General features: G+C 43.8%; 2 long non-coding RNA genes across 3 annotated transcripts; one reads left to right on the top strand and one right to left on the bottom strand.

The window, feature by feature from the left end:
* Positions 1-7,425: 7,425 nt before the first annotated feature.
* On the top strand, positions 7,426-8,758 carry LOC120953323 (uncharacterized). Its single transcript, XR_007452129.1, has 3 exons — positions 7,426-8,119; positions 8,227-8,317; positions 8,384-8,758. It is a non-coding gene; the product is annotated as an uncharacterized LOC120953323 (long non-coding RNA).
* A 207-nt stretch (positions 8,759-8,965) lies between these two features.
* On the bottom strand, positions 8,966-10,317 carry LOC120951939 (uncharacterized). Of its 2 annotated transcripts, XR_005751228.2 has the most exons (3): positions 9,543-10,317; positions 9,382-9,447; positions 8,966-9,311 (listed from the first exon to the last, which is right to left on the bottom strand). It is a non-coding gene; the product is annotated as an uncharacterized LOC120951939 (long non-coding RNA). The 2 variants fall into 2 exon arrangements; XR_007452148.1 differs by having other exon boundaries at positions 8,966-9,447.
* Between the last annotated feature and the right edge of the window lie 489 nt (positions 10,318-10,806).

Raw genomic sequence — 10,806 nt, 5'->3', positions numbered from 1 at the left:
CTCTCTCTCTCTCTCTCTCTTTATCTCTCTCCCTCTATCTCTTTCTCTCTCTCTCTCTCTCTCTCTCTTTCCCTCTCTTTATCTCTCTCTATCTGTCTCTCTCTCTCTCTAATGATTTGTCATTGGTTGCTTTGTGTACGTACTAGTGTTGGGCATTGTGCGCGAGTGCGCACTGTGCGCACAGCACACCTCATTGTGCGCACTGCACAGCACACTTTGTACTGTGCGCACTGCACAGCACACTTTGTACTGTGCGAGAACACTTCGCACAGTGCGCGCACTTCGCACTTTTCGCACTGTGCGAGCACACTCCGCACGGTGCGCGCACTTTTCGCACAGTGCGTGCGCCTCCGCACTTTTCGCACACTTCGCACAGTGCGGGCACTTTTCGCACACTCCGCACAGTGCGCGCACTTTTCGCACAGTGTGAGCACACTTCATACTGTGCGAGCACACTCCGCACAGTGCGCCCACTTTACGCACAGTGCAAGCACAGTCCGGACTTTTCGCACATTTCGCACAGTGCGAGCATGTTTCGCAAATTTCGTGCAGTGCTTCACTTTGTACTGTGCGAGCACACTTCGTACCATGTTACAGGAAGTCAGGTGGTATAGTATTGCGCATATTTTGACAAACCGCCTTTAAGCATTAGCATCAGCTAGCATTAGCGACTCCGATCCGTTGGTGCTACGAGTTCAAGTCGGGGCGAATCAAAGATCCTTAAATCGCTTGCACATTCATACCACACACATGCCCATCGCCCCCCCCCCCCCCCCCCCCTCTCGCCCTGTCCCATGTCTTCTCTTCAGTTAATCACAAAATTTGGTGCTCGTGCACCGGCCATCCACACTTGCAAAGAATTATGTTGTTTCTCGCTCTACCCAATGCCTTGGGCCAACGATGATTAAATTGTATTGATTTCAGCAGTGCGCGCGTGTTTCAGCATTCTGCGCTTTTGCCATGCGTAAAAGGGTGGAAAAGAAGAGCGAGGAATGAAGTGCAGCGTAGAAGGGGGCTCTTAGATTGAAAAAATATTGTCTATACCCTTTAAAGGATTCGACACAGGTGTATGTCAAATCGATGGAGTTTCCAATATTTGCATGGATCTACACATGCTTTCTGTTGGGACCAATAATAGCCATTGTGGATGGGCGGGCGGAGTGGAGGGGGGGGGGGGAGGTTGGGCTTGAAGAGATCAGGTGTCCGCCAAGTTCATCCACTGTTAGACGAACCCGATGGCTGAGTAAATGAACTCTAAGAGAAAAAGCTGACATTGGTCGTGTGGTCGTGATCTTTGTGTACGTACCACCATGGTACGAAGTGTGCTCGCACAGTGCAAAGTGAAGCAAGTGAAGCTTGCACTGTGTGAAGTGTGCGAAAAGTGCGGAGTGTGCTCGCAATGTACGAAGTGTGCGAAAAGTCCGGACTGTGCTCGCACTGTGCGAAGTGTGCGAAAAGTCCGGACTGTGCTCGCACTGTGCGAAAAGTGCGCGCACTGTGCGGAGAGTGCGAAAAGTGCGGAGTGCGCACGCACTGTGCGAAAAGTGCGCGCACTTTGCGAATTGTGCGAAAAGTGCGCGCACTGTGCGGAGTGTGCGAAAAGTGCGCGCACTGTGCGGAGTGTGCGAAAAGTGCGGAGTGCGCACGCACTGTGCGAAAAGTGCGCGCACCGTGCGAAGTGTGCTCGCACTGTGCGAAAAGTGCGGAGTGCGCGCACAGTGCGGAGCGCGCGCACAGTGCGGAGTGTGCGCACAGTGCGGAGTGCGCGCACAGTGCGAAGTGTGCACCTAACACTGAGATGTGCGTGCGTGTGCGCACAGCTCACCTAATTGTGCTCTTTTTCCCAACACTACTTCGCACCATACCCAATGGTAGCATGTTTAAAGTGGCCACCAACACGTAGTACACCTTTTGGATTCAAAAACGGTCGCAAGTACTTCAAGCGCGTAGTCGAAGACACTTTATCACTCTTCCGTAATTTGTTTATTTGTTTATTTGTTTATTTGTTTATTTGTAAATGTTAAGTGATTGGCCATCATTGGCCTTATCACAGATCTTATAAACTAAACTTATAATAACATAAAGCATCACGGTACAATGTAACATCAGCACAAAATAAATAACACAGAGTTTCACAGCAAGAAAAACAGGTTAACTTAGGGAATTCCAGTCAAAAGAGTCATAATGTGCATTAAATCTAATAGCCATCGCAGTCAAAGGTTCATTATCGCTATATGCACGTCTAGTTTGGTCAACTCTTAGTAGCCTAAAGTTTCTTAAAATACGACCAGGTACGTGGAAATTAACTCTAGCTAAAAGGTCCGGTGAATCTATCTCTCCTAGGATGATTTTTTTCATAAACAAGATTTGCGCCGTTTCGCGACGAGTAGCGAGAGACTCGAGTCCAAAAATTAAAAACCGGGCATGATAACTAGGTCTCGCTGCTACGTTACGCCAGGGTGTGAACCGTAAGACCAAACGGGTGAATTTTTTCTGCACTGACTCAATCTTATTCGACCATAACGACGACGATGGGCACCAAACTACTGAGGAGTATTCTAAGATGGATCTGACTAGTGATTTGTAGAGTACGACAAGACAATGTGGGTCGGAGAATTCTCTCGACTGCCTGCGTATAAATCCTAGCATTCTGTTCGCTCTATCAATAATTTCGTTATGGTGCACATGAAAGTCAAGTTTACGGTCAAGGGTAACTCCTAAGTCTTTTACTGCACTGTGTCGTTGTAATTGTGTACCGGAGATGCAGTAGTTAAACACTATTGGACAATTAGAACGGTGAAACGACATGGACAAACATTTATCAACAGAAATTTGTAGATCGTTGTTCAGACACCAGTCGGAAAAAGAGTCGATCGATGCTTGCAGGACAAGACAATCACCAAAACACCTCACAGGAAAAAAAAGTCTAAGATCGTCCGCATACAATAAACATTCAGATTCCCTTACTACAGTAGTAACGTCATTGAAAAATAGAGAAAACAGCAAAGGTCCAAGGTTACTACCCTGTGGCACGCCTGAACAACTCACGAATTCCCTAGATGTCATACATTCAACTTTCACGCGATATCGACGATTGGTGAGGTAAGATTCGAACCACTCCACTAAAGGGGTAGAGAATCCAAGATGAGCAAGCTTCGCCAACAGCAAGCGATGATTCACCCGATCAAAGGCAGCCTTAAGGTCGGTATAGATGACATCCATCTGGGCTCCCGAAGCGAATGCAGCATGGCAGTGAGATTCAAACTCCACCAAATTGGTGGTCACACTGCGGCGGGGGAAGAACCCGTGTTGGCGTGTTGATGTCAGCGAGCAGCAACAGTTCAAGAGCGAGTTCTGGACGACGACTTCAAAAACCTTAGCACCTGCAGGCAAAGTAGTAATGCCACGGTAGTTTTCCACTAAGCTCTTATCCCCCTTTTTATGCACAGGAAACATGTAGGACGATTTCCATGCTGCTGGAAACATACGCTGATTGAGAGAGAGTGTGAAGATACGAGCCAGAGGTCCGGCCAAAACTTCGCTGCATTTGGCAAGAACTGCGGTTGGAATACCATCAGGTCCAGGGTTGTAGGATGGTTTGACCTGCTTGAGCGCCTTTAGCACAGAATCTCTGGAGATGTTTATGTCACGCACATTAACATCGACAGCGTCGGAGGGCACGTTGTTGAGAGCAGCATCCAATGAGAAGCCAGGAGCTTCAGTGGCAAACGGACTTATGAAACGATCGGCAAATAAATTGCAGGTTTCCTCTTTGGTACACGAAGTTGTTCCATTAAAGGAAACTATAGCTGGCAGGGAGCTGTTTTTCCGTTTTGTGTCGACATACCTCCAAAATTTTTTCGGTTTTCTTCTTAAGCTGAACTGTATACGAATCAAAAAACGAGAGTGTAGTTGTCTATTATAGCTTCTATATACATTGTGTGCAGCGATGAACCGCAATCTCGATTGTTGTGTTCCACTGTTTTGGTAAAACCGATAGCAGGAAGATTTGTTTCGTTTTAAACGGCGTAATTGAGCATTACCCCACGGTGGACCCTGTTGTGGACGTTTTATAGGGCAGCAGGCAGATAAATGTTCCGTAAATTTCCGATTGAACATATCGAGTGCATGGTTTACGTCCGGGTTTCCATCAAGGAATGACCAGTCAGAGGATTGCAGTAGATCATTTAGAATCAAAAAGTTTGTGCGACTGTAGTCGAGCATGCCTGATTCTTGATGTGATGTTGTGTGATGTTCTGCTTTGGCTAAACCGTTCGGCAGGCATAGCTCTATAGGCGGATGATAGCAATCAATAGCAACTATGGGGAAGGGTGTTATTGCCGGTGGAGAGCATTGTTGCAGGATATCGTCGCATACAAAGATCAAATCGAGGTAGTTATTCGACGCATTATGAATTTTGTTAATCTATACCTACCGGACTATACCGTTGCTATTCATACAATCAAGAAGAAGGCGACAGTTGTCCGTGATCCTCGAGCATTCGTAGTCAACTGTAATGCTATCAACTCATCATTAAATTCTACCCGCTGCAGAATTTTCACCAATAATTTGGCCGCATCACAAAACTCCTTATTAGAACAATTTCCTTGATCGTGTTCCTTTCCAAGACGTGTTTTCACAAATCGGAAACAATAGGCAGCAACACGAACGGTTTTCCAATACGAAGAAAACTTATCCAGTAAGAAATGCAGTTCAAACAGTGCTGCAAAATGTCACGGTCAATATCATAAAAAATGTGACTGAAACAAAATCCATATCAGCGTCACGTTCTCAATTGTGATAATCAGAGGTGATACTCAGAACGATTGGTGTGACCAATACCTGATCATGAAATGTTTGCGACCATAGCTTGGTCAGTCACTATGTCACGACTTTTTTTACTGTGATTAGTTTTGCAAAATGTGACTGTCATAGTCATGCCAAATTCCGGCTGAAACAAAATCATGTCAGCGTCACGAGCTCTACTGTTATGATCAGAGGTGAGCCTCAAACAGTTTGTGCGATCATCACATGCTTGGTGACATAGTGTGCAACTAACTCTTGGTCAGTCATTTTGCGACATAATGTGTCTGTGATCATTAAGATAGTCATGTGAGATATGCAGTGCGTGCGAGTGGTTCCAAGAAACAAAATGAGCATGTTTTCTCGCTCTGTTTGACCCGACAGATAATCAAAATAGATAGAGGGAAAAAGCATGCTCATGTTGTTGCTAGAGCCCACGCGCCAAGTATTTTCCAAGAATGTCGGGATTATCGCCAACAAAAATGTCGTGACCAAGTGAGTGACCAAAAGTTGGGTGCTAAACTAAATGTCACCAACCATGAGATTGATTTTCCAACTGTTTGCGAGCATCCACATGACGCCCACGGGCCTGCCCACGCTCGAATGCAGAGTCGATTGCATACGATTCTATCTTTACCATTAACATGAGAAGGACATGGCTTACACCCCGAACGTACCCGAAGGTATGCATGCTTCAATCATCAGGATCTAAAAGCAAGGACAAGGCTAAAGAGACACAGAAAAGTTTCCTCACGGCTACACATGTCCTCTAGACGCGTTGTCTTTGCGTCTCGCTCGGTATCACAGCGGCATACGGCAGGTAAGCAGTACAAATGCTGCTACCTGATACGCACACATGTTTATCGAACACAACTATTCGCTTCGGCTCGGTAAACTTCACGAGGACGCCGGAACAAAAGGGCGCAGACTTTTTCATGATTTTGTATGACTTCGGCTGTTTTGGACCAAGCGTGTAGGCGCTGACTTTGAGTATCGTTACTGATCATCTCAGTTGTGTACGTGATCTGATTTGAACTTCGTTTCAGTCATGAGTGTTGATGATTGAAACAGTGGCATTTGGCAGCACTGTTCACAGCCAGAAAAAAAACATGATTATGCTTGCGCTGGCATTAAGCTAAGCTTGTCAGTCAGAGTATCGTGTTGGACTCAAGAATTCACATGTCGTGTTCAGCATGTCGCACTTTTATTCATATCAGTAATGAGCATCAAGCTCCCACGGATATGTTGATTGTTTTCTTTGGTGAAAACCTCGTGATACTCATGACAAAGGTAGCCCAAATATAAGACGGAGATTGAAGCCAACACAATACCACTGAGGAATCTGTCAAAAAAAGACGGAATTTTCGGTTGCTTGAAGGCCCTGTAAACCGATTTCCACAGCTTTGCTGCTAGCAAAGCACCACACAGCTCGAGTTTCGCTAAACTTAAACGATTAAACGGTGCTACTTTGGATTTAGCTGCCACAAAAGACACCTTCACACAACCGCTATCATCCACCGATCGAGCATAAGGGCATGCACCATAATCTTTTTCCGACGCATACGAGATGTGTGGAGTTGGAGTTTACACTGACCAGACAAAAGCACAAATCGCGGATCACGTATACACTGCATATAAGACAATTGCTCCTCAAAAATTTTCCATGTGCTCTCGATCTTATTGTAAACCGGTTCGTCCCAATCTCTTGTTGAGATCCACAACTACTGCAACGGAATGTTAGCCCATACAATCACAGGCGCAATGATTCCCCGCGGATCAAAGAGACGCTCAATTTTCGAACAAATTGTTCTTCTTGTTAGAAATTCACTTTCTTTCGGTTTCCTGATCTCCACACTTATGTCATCTGAACACGGTCGCCACAACAAACCTGAGGTTTTAACAATCACCCACATTTGACACCCACTTTGAAACATTTCAAACCTACGCAATTGAAAACCTCTTCCACGCAACAATGCACTCAACTATGCACGAAGGTTTTTTGCTTCCTGAAGGCTGTTCGAGCCACTAAGAAGATCGTCTAAATAAAAATCTTCTCTGAGGACACGCTGCGCATTAGGATACCTTGCACCATCATCTTCTGCTAGTTGCTGCAAAATCCGCATTGCAAGAAAAGAAGAGGGAGCCAAACCGAACGTCACCATTTGAAGCTCGTATTCTTTAGGCTGCATTTCCACTGACGATCGCCGCAGGACTCTTTGCAATGGTGTATGGTCTGGATGCACTTGCACTTACAAATATATTTTATCGATTTGGGCTGATAATGCTATCGCATGTATATGGAAGCACAACATTATCGCAAATAATGATTACTGTATCACTAGTCTACTAAGCAATAGATCGTTCAACGCATATCCACTTGTGGTTTTCGCTGATCCATTGAAAATGGGTTGAATTTTTGTGGAAGTACTACTCTCGCGAAGCCACTCTCGAATTTACACTTGCTATCCTCTTCAAATAACCATTCGCGCAATATTCTCGTAACATTTCACTGTAGCCGGATTTTAATTGAACGTCACAGCTCAATTTTCTGATAGAATTAATATAAGTCAACCTTCTTGTTCTGAGGGAAATTAGTAACTGAACTATATTTTCTCGTAACTTATTACCCGCTTGGCAAAGAGTAACTCATTTTGATGCCTCTCGCTACCCCTGGCCTTAGTTTTAAAGGAATCATGCGACACACTCGCACTCCACTACCCCATCCCATGGAAAAACGCTCCCACCATCGAGGTGTTGACCAAAATTTCGCTATGTGCATGAGACACACACTCGCACTCCTCCAGCCCTCCACAGCTGAACGCTCCCACCGTTGCGAAGTTTGCGAGAATTTTTGCTCTGAGCGTGAGACCCTGAAGCGCAAGAGATGACACTATGTGTGAAAGACAGTCATAATTCGATATGGTCAAAATGCGCCGATTGTCGTTTCATTTATCTGGTAATGATGTATTCACTTCATCAAAATTTTAAACGTTCACAACTAGACTGATAACAATATTTGAATTTTTAATCAGAATAAAACCAATTCATTTGAAGCAAAATAAATTCCATTATACTTTATTTTGACCATATGATCAACACTTGTACATAGTGCCATTTACTTTGTGTTCTTCACTCTCGCGCTGTGTTTTGATCGTTCGAAACTCATTGCCAGAACGAATGCAAATTTCATATGGGAATGATCGGTGCCGGAAGAGGCAGCGAAAATTATGAAATGATAATAGAAAAGTGGTTAAGTTAATCGTGAAAGATGTCAACGCAGACGTAAATGTAGTATGTTTTGTTACATGATCTACGGGTAAGTGCATGCATAAGAAGAAGAATCTTCCAAATGATGTTTGTGTTCAAACAATCGTACTGCTTTCAATGTTTGTTTATTTTTCTATTATTTTCCATCACACCTAGCTATTTCATTACCAAAGCTCCTGATAACAGATCAAAGCAGATGGATCGGGCATACAGAGTCGCCGTTTAATTTAAAATATCTGCGTGATCGGTAAGTTTTAAATAGTACTAGTTTTGTTCACCATTCTAATGCTCGATTTATCTTTCATTCCTCAAGCAAACGCATCAAACAGCAAGTGTTTTTCCTTCCAACAGCACGCACCATCGGTGGAGCAGCAGCTAACGTTTTGTTCGCCTAGCGCGCACCATCAAGAATTGATATTTTGCCAAACAGTACTGTGAATAAAAAACTGCACACTTACTGTAGGAATTTCCTGGAATTTTTTGGTCGGCCTACGCTCGCGGGAATGGTAGGTCCGTTGAGAGAAGGAAAGAAAGGGTGGGAGCGAGGATTAACCAAAAACGCGGCATTGAGAATGAGGGGAGGTGCGCTCAGCGCTCACGCTGGGACACTCACGATGCTTGAAATAAAATGTTAACAAGCATCGATTTCAAGCATGCATGTCGCGCGACATTTTGCCAAGCGGGTACCCAACCGACATTGTCACGTTGCAAGCGGTTTATTTTGTATAAAAAAAGTGTTCTCTATAGCGCGGTCAAATCGTTCTCGATAGCAGAACTATAGAGAAGGTTTTTGAAATCGTGCGACAGCGTGTATCATACATGTGGTTTCTGTATGCTACATTATTGTTCAATTTCTTTCATTCTCTCCTCTCTCCCAAAACAAACACAGACTCTCTTTCATTTTCTCATTCCACACATTCGCTCTTTATTTTACCTCTTTACTTCTACTCACACATACACTTTTCAATACTCACATTTCACACTGCCAAAAACCGGTGCGGGATACACACGTACCCGTCTTGCCTGCCTTCTCTCCTCGTTCTTCCTTTCCTCCAGCTTTGCCTTCGTCGAATGGTGTGTACGCGTCCTGCTTGCTTCCCTCTTGCTGCTCCCACGTGCTGCACTAGCGAGCTGGATGTTCGTCTCTACCTTCCTGCCGCTTCTCCTCTACCAGGCGCTAGCACGTTGGAGGATCGGATCGTTCCTGCCTTCTTTCCTCTCCTGTTCTGTTTTCGGCACTCCTAGGGATAGAAGGAAATATTAACTATTTTGCCAACAGCTGTTCAATTTAACGTCAAGCACAATACTTACCAACCAATTGAATATTGCTTCTGTTGTGGTCCGTGCTCACTTCCGTTCGTGCGTGTGTTACGATTTCTTTAAAAAAAACGAAATTGATTTTATATCACAATTATCAATACAATTCAGTTTGATAAAGATTGATATAACCCTTTATTAAAAACTGTACTTACCAAATAGTTTTTCCGTACTGGTTTCACGAGAGAAAAAACGGACACACACCGACGCGTCCTACCGCTTGCAAACTTGATTTCACACTACCACATTTTCATGTGAACGCGAAGCAGCGCCTTCCTCGTGTTCCTATACAGGTATTCCCCGATATACGCCATACTCGATATACACGATTTCGCTATACGCTTTTTTTCTAAATTTGACGGTTCTTTGAACAAGTAGTACTAATTTTAGAAATCGAATGTCAAATGCAAAATAAATTCCATTTTGGTTGAATATTAAAAACCATTTCAAATGGTATAAAATTGAAAAATTCAGTTGAAATTAGATCAAATAACTAATTAAGTGGCTAAAACCTACCACTTCATGCAAAGTTATACGGATATTAGTTATAATTTGACTGAAAACCTCGAAATTCGACTTTCGCTATTGTATATTCGAGATACGCTATTGCCTCCGGTACGCATTGATAGCGTATATCGGGGAGTACCTGTACAATGATACAAAGAGCGGGCGAGAGGAGAACGCTTGCGTGAACGATTGGTGTAGCAAGCGAATTTGGACAAGTCCCAGAAAAGCGAGACGCAAGAGTTTCTCTCCAACGATGGAAAGGGATGAGCTAAATGAAACATGCGAATCGTTGATGCGACACAGCCAAGTCGCAAGCAAATACAGACCAACACCCAGAAGAGCGAGGCAGAATGAAAAATTGTTTGAATGTTAGAATGAGAAAAATGATAGATACACATAAAAATCGCGCGATAATGCTGGTTGGGTAATAGCCTGCTATATATCGTGCTTGCCCTTTTAGCATAGCATGGTATACGCAATACAGGCGGAGATACACGGTTAATGGGGTCCGAAAACGGCCACAAAATACCGTGTATCTCGAATTTCCGCGTAAGTCGAATCTCGTGATTTCCAGCTAAAATATCACTAGTTTTCGTGTAATTTTAAGTAGGTGCGGTTTTAGTCACTTTATGAATTATTTGATATGATTCTGACTGAATATAACAGTTTCAAAGCTTTTGAAATAGTTTTTAACATTCGATCAAAACGGCAATTCGAAATTATTAGGCAATTTATGTTTCAAATCAGCACAAATTGCTCAAAGAATTACCCAATTTAGAAAACCGCGTATCTCCGATTCCGCGTATAAGAGGAACCGTGTATCTCGGGGACCGCCTGTACTTGCCTACTTCAACACTCCTCCTCAAGGATATTTTTTTCTTCTGTAAATTTACCCCTTTTCTCATATTCTGT

This window comes from Anopheles coluzzii, chromosome X (assembly GCF_943734685.1).
Source record: "Anopheles coluzzii chromosome X, AcolN3, whole genome shotgun sequence".
Classification (NCBI taxonomy): Eukaryota; Metazoa; Arthropoda; class Insecta; order Diptera; family Culicidae; genus Anopheles; species Anopheles coluzzii.
The sequence above is the reverse complement of the archived record's forward strand: the minus strand, read 5'-3'. Positions and strand labels throughout refer to the sequence as shown.